Source organism: Neoarius graeffei, chromosome 3 (assembly GCF_027579695.1).
Source record: "Neoarius graeffei isolate fNeoGra1 chromosome 3, fNeoGra1.pri, whole genome shotgun sequence".
Classification (NCBI taxonomy): Eukaryota; Metazoa; Chordata; class Actinopteri; order Siluriformes; family Ariidae; genus Neoarius; species Neoarius graeffei.
In genome coordinates this window covers 82,153,898-82,172,620 of record NC_083571.1, presented here as the reverse complement: position 1 = coordinate 82,172,620, position 18,723 = coordinate 82,153,898, and the positions used below count along the sequence as shown (strand labels likewise).

At 40.8% G+C, this 18,723-nt stretch overlaps 1 protein-coding gene across 4 annotated transcripts in view; it reads left to right on the top strand.

Moving 5' to 3' along the window:
- The first annotated feature begins 4,430 nt into the window (after positions 1 to 4,430).
- Positions 4,431 to 18,723, top strand: part of clocka (clock circadian regulator a) — a 181,130-nt gene continuing 166,837 nt past the window's right edge. For 3 of the 4 annotated variants that reach the window (XM_060917473.1, XM_060917486.1, XM_060917470.1), the window contains exon 1: positions 4,446 to 4,535. The gene's annotated coding sequence lies outside the window, so the exon portion shown is untranslated. Of the gene's footprint in view, positions 4,536 to 18,723 lie in introns of all 4 variants that reach the window. The other variant, XM_060917487.1, reaches the window with a different exon arrangement.

Sequence of the window (18,723 nt, the reverse complement as noted above, 5' to 3'; positions counted from 1 at the left end):
AGACCAACACACGTATGATTGTGTATGTTGTTTAAAGAAATACCGTTGTAGACAATTTCATATTCATGGGTGTTTTAAATAATTATGATAAACCATACTGCAGCTGTAATAAAGCATATTTAAAAAGCATATTACCCAGTCGGCAGTAGTGCTGTTTATTATCTACTATTTATTATTCCTTGTAGAACTCTACAACAGTTATCATTTGATGTCCACAGTTAGGCGGTTCTCAGAAAAGTTAAGGTCACATGTGGACTCATTTACATCAAACCTATGACAGAGGTCTCCATTTCTCTTCAGTTGTGAGTTTGTTCAGTTCATGTGATCCCACATGTGAGTTCAAGCCAAAATATGATGCATAAATCTGACATGAGCGATTTCATTTTTCAGAGTTTCTCACATATTGTTCACATGTCATGTTTTACTGAGTTCAGGGCATGGTGAAATAAATTTCACGACATTACATAGCATTCACAAAACACATGAAAAATGTATAATCGCATGAAATGTAAAGGGAAGTTGCTAGCATGAATAACTAAGTTTCAATTTTATATCTAGTAAGTCACCAGTAAATGATTAAAGAGATTTTAGGAAGAAACAATTACTATTAAAGCTATACTGCCTTTCAGATTTTTTAAGTGTAGGCCATAAAAAGAATTTTCCCCGACACCCAATTATTTTTGTTTCATGAACCAAAAGCTACTGAATTCGAATCACAGACTTCCAATTTTATTCATTTTTTTTCTAATAGAACAATTAATGAATTTAGGGCCACATGTGGCCCTAAATTCTCCACTATTTTTTCCTGCTTCACCACGACCCAATTCAAGATACTACGTCATGCATCACGTGGTGGGCTTTCTCTGTTCGCGCAAGGCATTGTGGGATACAAATTTGAAACAAGAAAGAAAAATAGAGGACATGAGTGTGCGAATGAAATATAAAAGACCAACGACAGTAACAGAAAGCGAGAAGAAAAGACGTTATGTTGTGAAGGAAAGGAAACACAGGACCAAACTAATAAATATTGGCGGTCAGCGAGCACCTCGGTGTGATCAGCTGTTCGTTTAGCGACAGAATGATGGAACGGTCATTGCACGGTCAAAGGTAAACCTATAGATGGCAGTAATGCAACACTGTGGATGCCAGCTGCCGTAAAACCCAAAAGAAGAAGAAGAAGAAGCAGCAGGTAAACCTGCGCCTGTGCACACAGACTTCCTCTGTCTGCTTGACTGCGCAAAGCGAACAATTTCATGCACATTATTTGCTAGAGAATCCCCTCAAATTAAATCACTTCCCAGCCACAGAACTGCCTGATATTTTGCAAGATATTACAGAAATAAACATATCACAATGAACAAATTTCAGAGGAAACTAAATTTCTCCGATTTTATGAAATTGAAAGGCCGTCTAGCTTTAAGATATATATATATGACAAAGGGGTCCATCTAGCCACCGTACCCCATAGCCTGGGCATGTGAAGAACAGGAGAGATTGCTGTCACATGCAGAGAATGACCAATACTTGTGAGCTATTTCTGCAGCTCCTTTAATGTTGTCATTAGGTCTCTTGGCAGCCGCTTTGACAAGTTTCCTTGTCATGTTGTCAAATTTGGATGGATGTCCTGTTCTTGGTAATGTCACTGTGATGCCTTATTTCCTTCACTTGCTAAAACCAGGAAGATATCGAGAAAATCCTATAGAAACAGCTGATCTTTGTTTGGAGTTAATCAGAATCACTTCATTGATAACAGAAATATGATCATTACTACTGGACATGAGTTTGAATGTGATTAATTCTGAGCACAGCCACATGCCCTATTATAAAAATTACAGGCTATTGTAAATGTTCTGTTTTTCATTTAAAATGCTTCCATTTGATTTTCAATTGAATTACGTTGGTTGCTCTATCATGCTGAAGGTGGAAAAAGATCTGATATGATTTATCTCGGTTTAATTTTTTACATCACAAAAACCTGCAATTTTAACAGGTGTGCACAGATTTTTATAGCCACTGTACCATAGATATAGTTGCTTTGTTAGAGAACCTTTTGCAAGACTTTTTGCCCACTAAATTTCATTCCCAAAAAAGCAAAATACAGTATGTTTTGCTCCTTTGTTGGGCTTCACTTCACACTTTCCCAGAAATAAGTGTGGTTAAAGGTTCTGACTGCAAAGTTGAATTCTGGGCAAAAATGTTCCATTTCTATTGTTGTTGGAGTTTCGAGACGTTTCGCTGCTGCACACGCCATGTATCGTATGTGTAAATGTTTTGCTGAGATAAAAAGTGTCCTGCATTTTACAATGCCGGAGATTGCCGAAGTGAGTGAGCAACAATATCACGTGACCACCATGGGGCATTTGACCTACTTTTAACCAAAACAAGTTGGCATGGCCAAACATGACGGACCCTGCTCTCCCGTCAGCTAAAAGCCAGCGGAAAAGAAAAGGAAAGCCTGCTTAGTGAGTGCAACTGCAAGATAGACCAAGGTTAGATGACGTGTCATTTTTCAGGACCAATAACTAAATCATTCTAGCTAGTGTTTAGCTATCTTAGCCTTAGAATACATGGACTTGACTCCACGGTAGCGAGTATGGAGTTATACACCTAATGTTTTGATCTTACAGAGAAAGAAACGAGAACACAAAAGCAGTAACAGAGAAAAGATATATTTGTCTTTTGTTTCACGGATCTATTCACGAATGTCAACCACAAATTACATCACTGCGACTCAAAACTCTCCGAGGTCGATGAAGTTGTGATGTTTTCTGAGCGTCACCATTTGTGTGCTGCAGTTCCTTAGCAGTTACACTAATTAGTTAAAGCTCCTTGCGTTTGGCTGGGTCGTACCTCTTACCTCAAAAGGGAGGAAAACGGTCCCAAAATGGAGAAAAGCGACCCTCAGCACATCAAAATGATCACATCTCATCCACATCATATTGTTATTGCGAGACAGAGGAAAATACCATGCACAATACATTTTTATGCCTCCGCCACCTTAAGGTGCAGGAGGCATTATGTTTTCGGGTTGTCCATCCATCTGTGCCGAAACCTTGTGAACACGAGATCTCAAAGGCTAATGAAAGGAATTTCACCAAACTTTCACCATTTGTGCACTTGGAGACAAACATGAAGTGATTAGATTTTCAGGTTGAAAGGTCAGGTCAAGGCCACTGTGAGGTCAAATGTCCATCCCCAAACTTTGTGAACACCATATCTCAAAGACTAATGCAAGGAATTTCACCAAACTTTCACCATTTGTGCACTTTGGGACAAAGATGAAATGATTAGATTTTGAGATCAAAAGGTCTGAGGTCAAGGTCACTGTGAGGTCAAATGTCTGTTCGAAAACCTTGTGAACACAATATCTCCAAGGCAAATGAAAGGAATTTCACCAAACTTTCACCATTTGTGTGCTTTGGGACAAACATGAACTGATTAGATTTTGAGGTTAAAAGGTCATAGGTCAAGATTACTGTGAGGTCAAATGTCCATCCCGAAATCACAACTTAATAAGGCGTGTAGTCTACCAGGCGGAGAGTTCTATCTAGTTTTTTTTTTAGATGACTTTACAGTCAGTACCTTTAACTTGCAGTAACATTGCTAATATCTCACCATAAAATTGCAGGTTTTTGCGATGTAAAACATGAACCCGAGATACTTTTTCTCCAAGTCGAGCCAATGTGCATAATCACCTGGGCATGATGTAAGATGATCAGTAAACAGACCACAGTTAAGAAGGATTTAGGAACATTTTATTGTATCTGGACACATTCATGAAATCTTAATTTATACATCAATTTGTTCATAAGAAAGTATGTATATTCATACATTTTCTAAAAGGTGTGTGATTTAAAACATTTTATAGCATTAAAAAAAAAAAAAAAAAAGCCGTTTAGGCAAGTTATTCTAGTCTGTCAGCACCGACTTCCGCTTGTGGTGACGCCCACACACGCACGCACGCCGCGCTGATTGGACACGTCAGATGTCATTCAAACCCCGGCCACAACTTTTACGCTCCCAGTCAAGGTTGGTTGTCGGGTGAGTTTGACCTAATTGGCCTTCTGCCAAAAGAATGAGAGCCATAGCCTACAAGATTGAGGGCGCTTGTATAACACATACAATAACACAAAGAGCATTCGGTGTATTTAAGAAAGGAAAAAAAAAAAAGAGGTGGGGAAAAAAAGTTGTTTAAAATATCCTGTTAGAGATTAACAGGTACTCTGAAATGAAACGGAAGACCGATTGCGCCGCTAAATTACTTAATAATAATAATAAATTATTATTATTGCTAAATAAAAGCTAGTATGCCGATTCTGACGCGACTTTAAAATATCCTCCTGGCACTACAACACACCGTGTGTTCGCGTTGCCAGTCGGCTGCTGGTGCTACTGCTGCCACTTAGTGTCTACTGCGCATGCGTTTGGGAAGCCCAGGGTAGGCCCTGCTGTTTTTGTAACTCCAGTCAATCCAACGCAGGCGTCCAAACCAAAACAAGCAGCGCGAGATCCCCTCATGACGGCGAATACACCGGGTAAGGGCAGCTTCTTGCATGTTTATGATTTAAAAAATAAAATAAAAAATAAGACAGCCGGTAGTACATGTCTAGTGCAGCATGTTTTAACACTGCCAAAAAAATATATATATCAGAAACACTACAGTGCTCTTATAATTTTTTTGTCCCTGAAGCTTGCTAGTGAAGTCCGGAGGCCTGGTGACCCATATTTCGCTCGCGCTTATTATTAGTGCGGCTAGAGGGAACGAGATGCCAAACATTTGCGGCTAGCTAGCTAACCGATTTTAAAAACACACATGCACTTTTGTGTCTTGTCTCGACCATTCATATCGGTGCCGGAGATGTGCTTTCTGTTTTTTGTTTTTTTGTTAATTATAAACTTTGCTATATTTAGTTCCCGGAGCGAAAGAAGCGCGCGCGTTAGGTTTCAGGAGCACGAGCGATTCGTCTCGCGCACGCAGTATGTAGGTCACTTATTAAACATTTCATTGTGCGGATTGGTGTCACTATTAGTGATCGGAGGCTCTCCGACTGACTCCACATCACTCTGCCCAGTGTGCCGTGGTTCTCTTCTGCTAGTGCAACCTGTAGAGGGATGGCTGATTGATTTGATGCAGTAGGAAAATATCCAGCATAATTTTTTTATATATATATATCCCCCAGTCAGACAGTTACAAGTTACACTTTAACCCAAAAGATGATACATCTATTCATTAGAATAAAGCGTTTTACCATCACACATTCTTCATGTAAATGAGACTTTGTCAGCGTCTGAAAGAAGTGCTGCTGTGTCATACTACACTGACTGAGTCTCCTGTTTCGTAATTGACAACCTGGCGCATGCGCAAAAGAACCGATCTTTACCTGCTCGAGGTGTGGCTCAAAGTTTGAAAACAGAATGCTAAGTAGCTAGCAGCTTCTACTTCTTGGCAACGCTGTGAGGCTGCTAATAGGCTGAGAAGCTCAATTCCTAAGGGATAAAATCTTAAATTGGATGTTTGTCTCTTTGTCACAAGACACTTTTAATAAAAAAAGGTGTTTTTTTTTTTGAGTGTTTCCTACGTTAAGAGGAAACAGTCTGGATTAACCACAACAGCTTGTCAATGCGTTTACCATCGTCACACACTATTTACTGCAAATATGACAACTAATTTAATACAAAAAAAGAGCACATTGTCTATTTTGCTGTCTGTTTATATAATAAGGTTTTAATATTATATAGAGGTGAACTTATGGCTGATTGATTTGATGCGGTAGGAAAATATCCAGCATAATAATAATATATATATATAATATATATATATATATATATATATATATATCCCCCAGTCAGACAGTTACAAGTTACACTTAACCCGAAAGATGATACATCCATTCATTAGAATAAAGCACTTTACCATCACACATTCTTCATGTAAATGAGACTTTTGGTCAGCGTCTGAAAGAAGTGCTGCTGTGTCATACTACACTGACTGAGTCTCCTGTTTCGTAATTGACAACCTGGCGCATGCGCAAAAGAACCGATCTTTACCTGCTCGAGGTGTGGCTCAAAGTTTGAAAACAGAATGCTAAGTAGCTAGCAGCTTCTACTTCTTGGCAACGCTGTGAGGCTGCTAATAGGCTGAGAAGCTCAATTCCTAAGGGATAAAATCTTAAATTAGATGTTTGTCTCTTTGTCACAAGACACTTTTAATAAAAAAAAAAGGTGTTTTTTTTTTGAGTGTTTACTACGTTAAGAGGAAACAGTCTGGATTAACAACAACAGCTTGTCAGTGCGTTTACCATCGTCACACACTATTTACTGCAAATATGACAACTAATTTAATACAAAAAGCACATTAATGTCTATTTTGCTGTCTCTTTATATAATAAGGTTTTAATATTATATAGAGGTGAGCTTATGGCTGATTGATTTGATGCGGTAGGAAAATATCCAGCATAATAATAAATATATATCCCTCCAGTCAGACAGTTACAAGTTACACTTAACCCAAAAGATGATACATCTATTCATTCATTAGAATAAAGCGTTTTACCATCACACATTCTTCATGTAAATGAGACTTTTGGTCAGCGTCTGAAAGAAGTGCTGCTGTGTCATACTACACTGACTGAGTCTCCTGTTTCGTAATTGACAACCTGGCGCATGCGCAAAAGAACCGATCTTTACCTGCTCGAGGTGTGGCTCAAAGTTTGAAAACAGAATGCTAAGTAGCTAGCAGCTTCTACTTCTTGGCAACGCTGTGAGGCTGCTAATAGGCTGAGAAGCTCAATTCCTAAGGGATAAAATCTTAAATTAGATGTTTGTCTCTTTGTCACAAGACACTTTTAATAAAAAAAAAAGGTGGGTTTTTTTTGAGTGTTTACTACGTTAAGAGGAAACAGTCTGGATTAACAACAACAGCTTGTCAGTGCGTTTACCATCGTCACACACTATTTACTGCAAATATGACAACTAATTTAATACAAAAAGCACATTAATGTCTATTTTGCTGTCTCTTTATATAATAAGGTTTTAATATTATGTAGAGGTGAGCTTATGGCTGATTGATTTGATGCAGTAGGAAAATATCCAGCATAATAATAATATATATATCCCCCCAGTCAGACTTAACCCAAAAGATGATACATCTATTCATTCATTAGAATAAAGCGTTTTACCATCACACATTCTTCATCTAAATGAGACTTTTGGTCAGCGTCTGAAAGAAGTGCTGCTGTGTCATACTATACTGACTGAGTCTCCTGTTTCGTAATTGACAACCTGGCGCATGCGCAAAAGAACCGATCTTTACCTGCTCGAGGTGTGGCTCAAAGTTTGAAAACAGAATGCTAAGTAGCTAGCAGCTTCTACTTCTTGGCAACGCTATGAGGCTGCTAATAGGCTGAGAAGCTCAATTCCTAAGGGATAAAATCTTAAATTAGATGTTTGTCTCTTTGTCACAAGACACTTTTACATACATGTCAACCTATACGGAATGTCCGTATTTTATACAGATTTGATTCAATAAACGTAGTATACGGACGTACAAATAAAGTTATACGGATTCTTTAAAAAAAACTTCAATATTTATTTAGAGCTATAATCAATTCCCACGATGATAAAAGGGCGCATAACATTTACAAATGTACTGTACACCACACAAAGCACAGCCAGCCAGTAAAGAGTCTTATGAAATCGTGCGTTATCTTGTGGTAGTGAGACTATGTTCCACTTTTGATCATGCGCACACCGCATTGCGAGAATCCCGCCAACCGGGAAGTAACATTTTGTTTGAAACGCATATTTCCACCTGAGCGACTTTCAATAGCGACTGAAAAGATTCTGAATGGGCACTCCGGCAAGATCAACACAGACACTTGCTGTGACGTGCAGCCTCGTGAGGTATTGGTGCAGAGTGCTAAAAAAGCTGTCATGGAGTACAATTCAGAACATTAGAGTGACACTTGGTGTTTTTGTCAAACATTGGAGCTTTGTATTCATTCTGAAGGTTTATTGTTATTAATATTGAATAAAAAGTAACTTGGATATATCATTGTTAATTATCATTCAAATTTTAGGTAAATTATTTTAATTTGCATCTTATAAGGATTTTATAAGGGAAATACGGATTTTGGAGGTTGGTTATACAGGTTTGATTGACCAAAGGTTGTCATGTATGCTTTTAATAAAAAAAAGGTGTCTTTTAAAAAAAAAAAGTGTTTACTACGTTAAGAGGAAACAGTCTGGATTAACAACAACAGCTTGTCAATACGTTTACCATCATCACACACTATTTACTGCAAATATGACAACTAATGTAATACAAAAAGAGCACATTAATGTCTATTTTGCTGTCTCTTTATATAATAAGGTTTTAATATTATATAGAGGTGAGCTTAATATAACACACGGCTTTTATATTGAGTTTATGGCATCATTCTTTGTCGGAGGAGGTTGTGTTTTCACCTCTGTTTCCAAACATAACTCAGAAAGTAGTGAATTAATTTTAATGACGTATTGAGGAAAGGTCAGCCATGGGCTAAGAAACAATTGATTTCGATGTAAATCTGAATATGTATGTGGATCCAGGATTTTTTAAATTTTTTTAATCTGTTCCCAATGTAACACAAAAAGTAATGAACAGATTTAGATGAAATTTGATGTCTGGCTTTAGGTTAAATTTTGCTGTTGATAATGTGTGGCTTGTTTGAGGTATATACTCTATCGAGTTCCCTTCCAGTTAGTAGATTGTGTTGTAATTAATTGTCAAAGTTCACTGTTTTAACACTACGCAATGCTTAAGTTTATTAGCCTGGCTAACGCGACTTCAAAGCTCTCCGAGCATTTGGTCTGGCCAAGCTATTAAGCCAAACCGTTTCCCAGAGCCCGTGGTTGACCCGCCTCCCTGAAATGCCTCAGTTTGCTACTGGTCGAAGCCAGAAAAGGCTGTGACGAAGCTTAAACCAATCACATCACTCTTTCCTCTGACGTATGTGACGCGACGGAAACTGCTTGAGTAACTGGTAGATTAAACTCTTACCGAAGCCGGTCGGGAGCAAGGCGAAAACGTCCTTCCTTTCAGTAAATACCTCCAGGGCTGCTCTTTGCTCCGTTTTCAATGAAAACTTCCTGTTGAATGCTTTCAATACAGCATCTACCGCTGTAAACAATCTATGGCTTCCGGTCGCAGTTCTACTACGTCAGTGCCTTGAACACGCCTCTACCCAGGGCCGTTGGAGATGCTCAAAGTTGATTGGTTCCCGATTTTTCGGGAGCTTGGAAATGCTGTAGATAGCCTGCCTGGCCAGACTAAGCTTGGAACAGGCCCTCGTGTTGCGTCACGCTTAGGATGGGCGGGCCCAGGCTATAAGTTTATTATAATGAGGTTTTTTTTAGGGTTACTATGACAAGGGTAATGTGGTAAGGTTAATTATTTAATAGTAGACAATAGTTATGGCCAAGAAAGAGGGAAATTTATTTTTGGGAATTTTAATCCTTTATTCGTCACATGGACATTAGAGCACAGTGAAATTCTTTCTCTGCATTTAACCCATCTGCAGAGGCTCCAACTTGGGAAATTGCAAAGAGGGAGATTCTCCCTCTCTGTGAGTAGCTCGGAGGGAGACAAGTTTGAGCGCCATAGGTGCGAAGGCGAGTTTTTATATATATATATATATATATATATATATATATATATGAATGATTCACCACATTTCATGTCAATTAAATCTTATTAATAGTAACAGATCTAGATAAATCCAGTGACTATAGACCGAACTTTAATATGCCTAATGTTAATGTCAATAATGACTATTATAAATTGCCAATGGTAGACCCTCTGATGATAACGTTCTTCGAATAATATTCTGTCTAAGTTAGTAAAAGTCAGACAAGTTTGTTAGAATCTAACGTCTGGTCTGGTGATCTAGCCCTGTCAGATATAGGGTCGTCTTGCTGCCGTCCAAAAATAGTCCACCATTCGTCCCTGGCGACCATCGCGACGGGCGATCCCAACTTTATCTTGGTGATTTTTTTTTATATTTTTTCTTCGTAGTTTGGCTTTCGCCATTTCCACCAACGGAACTTCGTTTCATTATCTCATTCAAGAGAACATAAAGTTAAAGACGAGCAAGCGATAAATGCAGACGCGAAAAAACAAACAAAATGGTTGAGTGTCGCAGGTTCTCTTGTTCTCTCACGCGTATCATTAATAGCGCCATCTGTATGCTTTATCGGTAACTGCTAAGACATTGGGTAGCTCAGTGTGCACCCCCGGTGTACCCAATTCCGCTCGATTCATATGCGCGCTTGATCTGTGTGCGCATGCCTCCGGCATTCACTCCAATCCCCCTGTTACGCCGATTGGTGTACCGACCAGGGAATCGGCATATACCGCGGGGTACACACTTGAGTCCACCCTTACAGTGTCAGACACATGAAAAGCGGAAAGTCAACTATTAATTTTCGTCAACGTAAACATATCAAGTTATATATTTTTTAACTAATCGTGTAGTAAGGGCGGGCGGGAGATTTTTTTATGTTGTCAGCGGGAGGTCGGGAGGATTTTCTAAATGTTCCCTAAAGCGGGAGATCTCCCGCCCACGGCGGGAGAGTTGGAGCCTCTGCATCTGGGGACGTGAACAAACATACCCAGAGCAGTGGGCAGTTGTACTGCAGCACCTAGGGAGCAATTGGGGGTTAGGTGCCTTGCTCAAGCCATTCCTGCCGGTTCAGGGACTCGAACCAGCGATCTTTTGGTCCCAAATCTGCTTCGCTATCCTTTAGGCCATGGCTTCCCTGAAAAAGGAAAAGTAGATCTCTGTATTGGCCAGGAGTTGAACCCAGGCCTCCAGCATCAAAGTCCTTCCCGCACTATTCATGGTGCATTTGGCAGCGCCGATCTCTGTTTTGTAGCCCTTGGCCTCTCGCCTATGTTACATACTGTAGCTAGGTTTAGAGTGGGGGGGCTAGTCATCTGGTAACCATGAGAGTTTGACTCCCCACTCACATCTGTATTGCAGCGTGCCTTGCCAGATGGCAGTAGGTGCCATTTTTATGATGGTCTTTGGTATGACCCGACCGTGAGTAGATCTCCCGATCGAGAGGCGAACACGCTAATCACTAGGCCACTTGCTGGTCATGTCAGGTGCTAATTCTAATACTGAACAACCAATGCTGACCCAACCAGGGACTGTTAGATCTTCAGTCTAACGTGCTGCCTACTGAGCTATTTCAGCAATCCTGAAGGTGGTAGTAAGTAGTGTTGATGACAATATAGCCTAAAGGTGTGAAAGATTTGGTGTTGCTTGGTTGCCGTTAAGTATTTTATAGAAGTAGCTTGATGCCACTTTCTCTTTTACATTGGTATTGCAACCTTGAGTATTGATAAACACCCAGTTTTTTTTTTCTTTAAAAACTACTAAGCTGGCGGCACGGTGGTGTAGTGGTTAGCGCTGTCGCCTCACAGCAAGAAGGTCCTGGGTTCAAGCCCCGGGGCCGGCGAGGGCCTTTCTGTGTGGAGTTTGCATGTTCTCCCCGTGTCCGCGTGGGTTTCCTCCGGGTGCTCCGGTTTCCCCCACACTCCAAAGACATGCAGGTTAGGTTAACTGGTGACTCTATATTGACCATAGGTGTGAATGTGAGTGTGAATGGTTGTCCGTGTCTATGTATCAGCCTTGTGATGACCTGGCGACTTGTCCAGGGTGTACCCCGCCTTTCGCCCGTAGTCAGCTGGGATAGGCTCCAGCTTGCCTGCGACCCTGTAGAAGGATAAAGCGGCTAGAGATAATGAGATGAGAACTACTAAGCTGAAAATATTTTGTACTGTAATGCTTAAAAATATACAGCTGGAAACGTGCCTTACACAAAACCGCAGCTTTGTGTATTTTGTTAAACACTTTGACACAAAAAAATCACATACATGATGATTAGAATCAATTAAAACCTAATAAAAATGGTCATGTATGTAAACATTTTCCATGTCTAAAGGAATACATCTTTTTCAAATCCAGTTGCAAGTGTTTTCCATTTGTTACTGGTTTCAGTCGATCATTGTCGCCAATATCTGATCCATCTTTTTTGGGGGGGGGGGGGGGGGGGTATTGCAGCTATCGTGAGCCTGAAAGCGATCTTGGGTATCGGATTGGCTCGGTCTTTAATTCCAGGATATCCTTATGCTTAAAAAAGCAGCACACTGCTTTTGCAAGCATTCTAAGGTAAAAAAAAAAATTAAGTAGTTAAAGTAAATGCAGTAAGCTTTCGATTTAAGAGTTTCTTTGAATTGTTTATATTTTAATTTATTTGGCAGTGCTTTTTATCAAAAGTGACTTGAGGAAGAAATTTCAAGCACATCAATGAACAGAAGGTTACATTTGACGTGAAGGATGCAGCAGTGACTCACTGACTCGTTCACTTGTTCAGTGTTGAACCTTAACCGCTGTATATCAGTCCTCATAATTCATTTTTGAGGTTCAAGTCTATTTTTGCACCGAGCTGGTTTGCTAAAATCTGCAGCAGTCAGTTTTTTTTTTTTTAATTATTGAATCTTTTTCACTTGGTTCAGTCGGTTGTACCTTGCAATGATTTTTCAAGTGCACTGAATTATTTACGTGAATGAGGCCCACTTTACACGGGGACGGTCTGAAACAAAAACACAAAAGTCCATTTTCGTTCTCACTTTTTTCCGCGTCTACACAACCGTTTTCAAGGAGGAAATCTGCGTCTATACGGTGATGCATAAATGTGTGGAATTCAATTGGATGTGCATGCCAGGCGGCTAGGTGGTGCTCTGAAAGACCTCCGCTATGTCTGCATGCATGCGCAACGTCTTCCGTCTTGTCTGATCTGCACATCTGCGCCACGAAAACTTTGACTACTCTGGCTATGGTAAGTAAGAAAGTAAGTAAACAAGTAAGAGCATGCTATACCCGCCTCTGTTCATTAACGGTATATGTGCAGATTCGGTATAGATGTTCGAAGGACTCCTGGACGTTTATTAAAGCTGCCAGAGCAGCTTGAAGGTCCGTTGGATCGATGTAATCAGACATGCTCTTACTTTTTTACTTACTTTCTTACTTCCCGGGCTGGCATGTACAGTATATGACATATGTATGACGTAAACGCGTACCCGACATGAGCAGATCCGAGCAGAGTTTCGCGTATTGGGTAGTTTAGACGGATATGCAACGGGGGCTGTTTTTAACTTATCCACTCTGGAAGGCGTTTTCAATTTTTTCTGTTTTTCAGCCTCGGAAACGGCGTCCCCGTGTAGACGAAAGGCACTTCCGATAAAATATTTAGTCATTTTTACCCGACAGCGTCCTCGTGTAAACGGGCCCCGAGTGTTGATTTGATCAGGAATTTGGCAGGGTGTGCTTTAATGGACTCTTCTTACTGATCCTCGTTTAGTTTTTTTTTCTTTCCCCTCCTGCATGCTTTTATTTGAGAGTTTGAAATACTGTATCTCACAGCATTATTTATGGCTGAACTCGCACATATAGGGCTATTTTTAGAGACGTTTATAAAATGCCAGTCCGCATAACTTTGGGTCAGTAATTAATGACCTTTGTGCTTTCTGTAGCCCAGGCTGTAAAGTGACATAATCTTGTTAAGACTATCCCCTTAAAATAATCCGTTTTATTTGTGGAAAAAAAAAACCAATTCATTGAAAAAGTCATTGAGCAGTCATTAAAATTCTGAAAGCAATTCATTTTATTTTGAAATAAATAGATGCTTTACAAATTACATTGAAATTGATTATATGCACTAAAAACTAGGGCTGTAACAATATGCGAATCGAAATCGCGATATGCAGAGCCACGATCCGTGTCGCGATGCAAGAAGGCAGAATCGCGGTACACCCTTTCAAACTCCTCAGCCCAAAAACAGAGGCGCTTCCAAACTTCAATTTATGAATACTTTACTTTTTATTTAAATTACATTTTAAACTTACTTAAATTACTTTTATTTTCTTATATCTATTAGTAAGTCGTTTTTTCGCTGACCTGCGACAATCTTCTGCGAGTCACGCAATGTCCACACTCGCCACTGGCAGAGCATTCATTTCTTTTAAGCGGTCGCCATTCTGGTTGCGACGCGGGGAGCGAATCTGTAAACAAGCAGCTCATTGGCTGGCTAGGTGTGCCACAAGCCAATCACAATCACTTGACCGGAAAGGCATGCAGTGTTGCCAGATTGGGCGGGTTTAGGTGCTTTTTGGCTGGTTTTGAACATATTTTGGGGTGGAAAACGTTAGCAATATCTGGCAACACTGAAGGCATGTCTGCTTGGGCGGAAGCCTTCTGCGGCAGTTACATTTTGACACGCGAGCAATGTTTCACCATAAAAATTCCGTAATTTCCATCTGTTTTCCGCGATCACAGAAACTCATTGGCCCTATGAGAGTGAGACAGTGAGAGAGCCACCCCCCCCCCCCCAAAAAAAATCTTAACGGATTTACACGATTTGGAAAAATGACTTTTTCAGAACTGAAAAAACCAGAGCTTCTGGCTCAACAGTATTATTTTGAGAAATAAAACAGTCTTTGGATATACATTTGTTCATTTTTGCATACATATTACTCATTCTCTGCAGTGGTCTGAATTATTTGTTATTAAATAGTTAATGTAAGTAAGTAAATGTTAAGTCAAATTTACTACTTTAAAAATACATTTAAAAAAAATCGTGGGCGTATCGAATCGTGGGTCAAAAATCGCGATACGAATCGAATCGTGAGTTGGTTGTATCGTTACAGCCCTACTAAAAACTATTGAAAAGTGTTTAAAATGGAGAAAAGGAGAAATAGGGGGAAAAAAAAGAGCTGCTGCAGAGGGCTACATAGAACGAGCTTCCCAAATAGCCATCAGTGCACCTCGTGCCCCCCAGGTGATCAACCTCGTAGGTTACGTCCGGTCATCACTTCCTGTTTTGCGGTCATGTTTATGGTTGCTGCCTCGTGCGTTGTCTGATCCAAACGGAGATAAAACCTGTTTTCATCCACGGGAGCAGTGTGAGACCGGACGATTTCTGCCGACCGGGCGAGGGTAATTGCTGGAACGTTCGTTCCTGATCACTCGGTCAGGTTTTTTTCTGTGACTTCATTTGATGAGGTCCCAGCCACGGTCCACCGTCTATCGGGGAGTTTCCAGCTGGGTTCGTGTGAGGTTTCCAGAGATCCAGAGCGATTGTTTCTAGAGTCCATGATCCATAGATTCCCAGTGTGAGCTGGGTGGCGAGCCACATTGAAACCACCGATATTGAACTGAGAGTGGTGAAGGATTCCTTCATTCCCCGTTCCTCACGGACTGTGTGGTAGGACAGAATACACGTACACTGATGTGCTTGACACGGATCTGAAGAAGAAGGGCCCCAACGCTAACTTTGGGACAGAGGGTTTTATTTTGCCGGCTTTATTATTTTAGTTGTTATTTTTCATTGAATGCCTTGCAACAAACTGTTGTATTTTCATTGTGTTATTGGTTATTAATAACCAGTGGCCACACAAAAAACTCAAACCACTGTTGCCTGTGTCTTTTGATTACTCAACAACAGAGGCTCTCACGAGCTCATAGTCTTCTATTACTGGTCCATCTATTAACATTTACTATTACTTACCTGTGCTCTGTTATTACATTGTAACAAGGGTTACATTTCACTCAGGAGCTGCTTTAGATCTGTTCTCCTGTACATTGAACTAAAATATTTATTAAAACTGTGTTTCAGCCATTTAAATGAAAACTATATGCGCTCTAGAGAGAAATAGATTATATGGAGAAAAGTGGTCTTTATTTTTCATCACTATTACAAAATTAGGGTGTCTACATTTTTGCACAGTACTTTATCTTGTTATACATATCGTTCACAGTGCTTGTACTGCTGCAAATCAGGCAGGCGATGTGGAGGCAAATCGGGGAGGCGATGTCGCAACAACTCCCACAGCATTTTCAAAAATAGGTACCCTATGGGTCCATGTGGCTACTGCTTATAAATAAAAATAGTTTTCTATCATGTCCATGCAGTAAATATAGCATATATACATGTTATCAGTTATACTCGCCTCATCTCTTGCAAACATCACCAAGCTGTGAGCGGCATCAGGGCTTGTAGTGTTTTGGTTACCAATTGTATTTACTGTGTTTTGTTCAAAATACAGTGCTGTGAACTAGATCTATCTTCAAAATGGTGAGAAAGCACTTGTTCATGAATTGTCTTAGAAGCATTATTTAGTACTAATGAGCACATTTTGTTTCACAAGTGTAGTGTTAAGACTCATCTCATCATCTCTAGCCGCTTTATCCTGTTCTACAGGGTCGCAGGCAAGCTGGAGCCTATCCCAGCTGACTACGGGCGAAAGGCGGGGTACACCCTGGACAAGTCGCCAGGTCATCACAGGGCTGACACATAGACACAGACAACCATTCACACTCACATTCACACCTACGGTCAATTTAGAGTCACCAGTTAACCTAACCTGCATGTCTTTGGACTGTGGGGGAAACCGGAGCACCCGGAGGAAACCCACGCGGACACGGGGAGAACATGCAAACTCCACACAGAAAGGCCCTCGCCGGCCACGGGACTCGAACCCAGGACCTTCTTGATGTGAGGCGACAGCGCTAACCACTACACCACTGTGCCGCCCCAGTGTTAAGACTCTAAAATAAAAAAATTAAAGCGAATAGCAGACGTTTGATATCGGCTTCTCAATATATCTGCTTAAAAAAACCCCAACAACTTACAAAACCTTTCATTTGACCTTTTCCAGAAGAACCAAGCAAAAGCTGTTACAATCAAAAGGTAAATTTTCTTAAAATTGATATCGAATCAGTAGCCTTGGCGAACCAGGTGAATTTCGTTTATCTTTTTATCTGCCAATTATCTTCGGATACTACAAAGTTATAACGAGGTTTCTCTTATTTCGTTTCTGGTTCTGATTAGTTCTGAAGTTTATCAAGAAGTAGAACCAAGGGCTTTGCCAGAAATGAAAAAGTGGGAGCCACGAACAGTTGGCGTGAATGCGACGTTTTTTAATTAACTTTTTTCTAAAACAGTAACATCAACACTATTAAAATGAATTCTATAAAAAATGTTTCTTAAAAAAAACAATCTAGCTTACTAAGAACATCTGTCAACATACATTTCAAAATAGCATCAATGAAAACAGGAAATGAGCTCATGCAGTGTAAACAAAAATCTGATTTAATGACTTAATTTTACCATACGCATTTTCATGCTTCAAAGGAAGTTTTGATATCGTAATAAATTCTGGCAATACCATAATGCAGGGTTTTTGCGAAAGTGATACAAAACATGGCGGCACGGTGGTGTAGTGGTTAGCGCTGTCACCTCACAGCAAGAAGGTCCGGGTTCGAGCGCCGTGGCCGGCGAGGGCCTTTCTGTGCGGAGTTTGCATGTTCTCCCCGTGTCCGCGTGGGTTTCCTCCGGGTGCTCCGGTTTCCCCCACAGTCCAAAGACATGCAGGTTAGGTTAACTGGTGACTCTAAATTGAGCGTAGGTGTGAATGTGAGTGTGAATGGTTGTCTGTGTCTATGTGTCAGCCCTGTGATGACCTGGCGACTTGTCCAGGGTGTACCCCGCCTTTCGCCCGTAGTCAGCTGGGATAGGCTCCAGCTTGCCTGCGACCCTGTAGAAGGATAAAGCGGCTAGAGATAATGAGATGAGATCAAATTATATGCAGGTTTCAATGCAAATAAGTATCGTACTAAAAAAAAAAAATCACAACATTGAAACAAATCTGACAATACAATACACGCAGAAGTCTGGCAATGTAGTAAATCTCAACATGTACCACCTCAGTGTTCTCCACTACCTGAAGTCATAGCTCAGCGGTAGTATTGAGCGGCCGTCGCCGGCGGGTTCACGAGGGGGGTGTCCCCTCCCCCCGCACCAGGAAATTTTGAAATAAGAAACCCCTCAGATGCCATTTCCTGGCATCTAAGTTGCATGTTATTTATTTCGCAAGTAGCTGCTTTTGTGCAAAATCTTCTGACACTGGGAGCCGACTTTACATTTATTTTGTCACTCCGTTACTGAAATGTTTATTGAATAGAATATCTTTGTTTTTAGTTGAATTCTACACAAAATTACCTTTCATTTGATGTCCAGTATGTGTCTTTTCTTTCCACCATATTCCTCTCGGAGGTCTGAGGCAATCGGAGCCACTTAACTGAAGGCCAATTTATGCTGACAACCCAGTCCTCGCAGATAGCGTCGCAGACAGTGTCTGCGTAGCCCCCCCACCTTCGCAGACGCTCTGCGCGCACCTCCCAAAAATTGTGACCACCGCAGAAGCCTCGCAGACAGCGTCGCAGACAAGAGGGCTCTGATTGGTCCACTCTACATCCGCTGTACATGCACTTCCGCTTCCCTACTTTCCCGGTTTGGTTTGTTTTCACGACTGGCATTTTTAAAAACACGAGCGAAGATGGAGCAGCACGAAGAGCGGTTGATTGAGGAAGTACGTACATCTATACGACTCCAGTTCTAGTCATTATAAAAAAAAAAAGTTCTAGTCATTATAAGTAACCGGAGGATAAACACTCCACTAACCACACCCACCAACTACTCCTAGCGACTTCGCGCCCCCTTGCGTTGTGCCGGTGAATAACATCGCGCACGCCTATACTCCCCGCTCAACGATAAATTACAACTGTCTGCGAAAAGCTGTCTGCGAAAGCCTTGTCGCAAGAGCATGCAGAGGCCTTG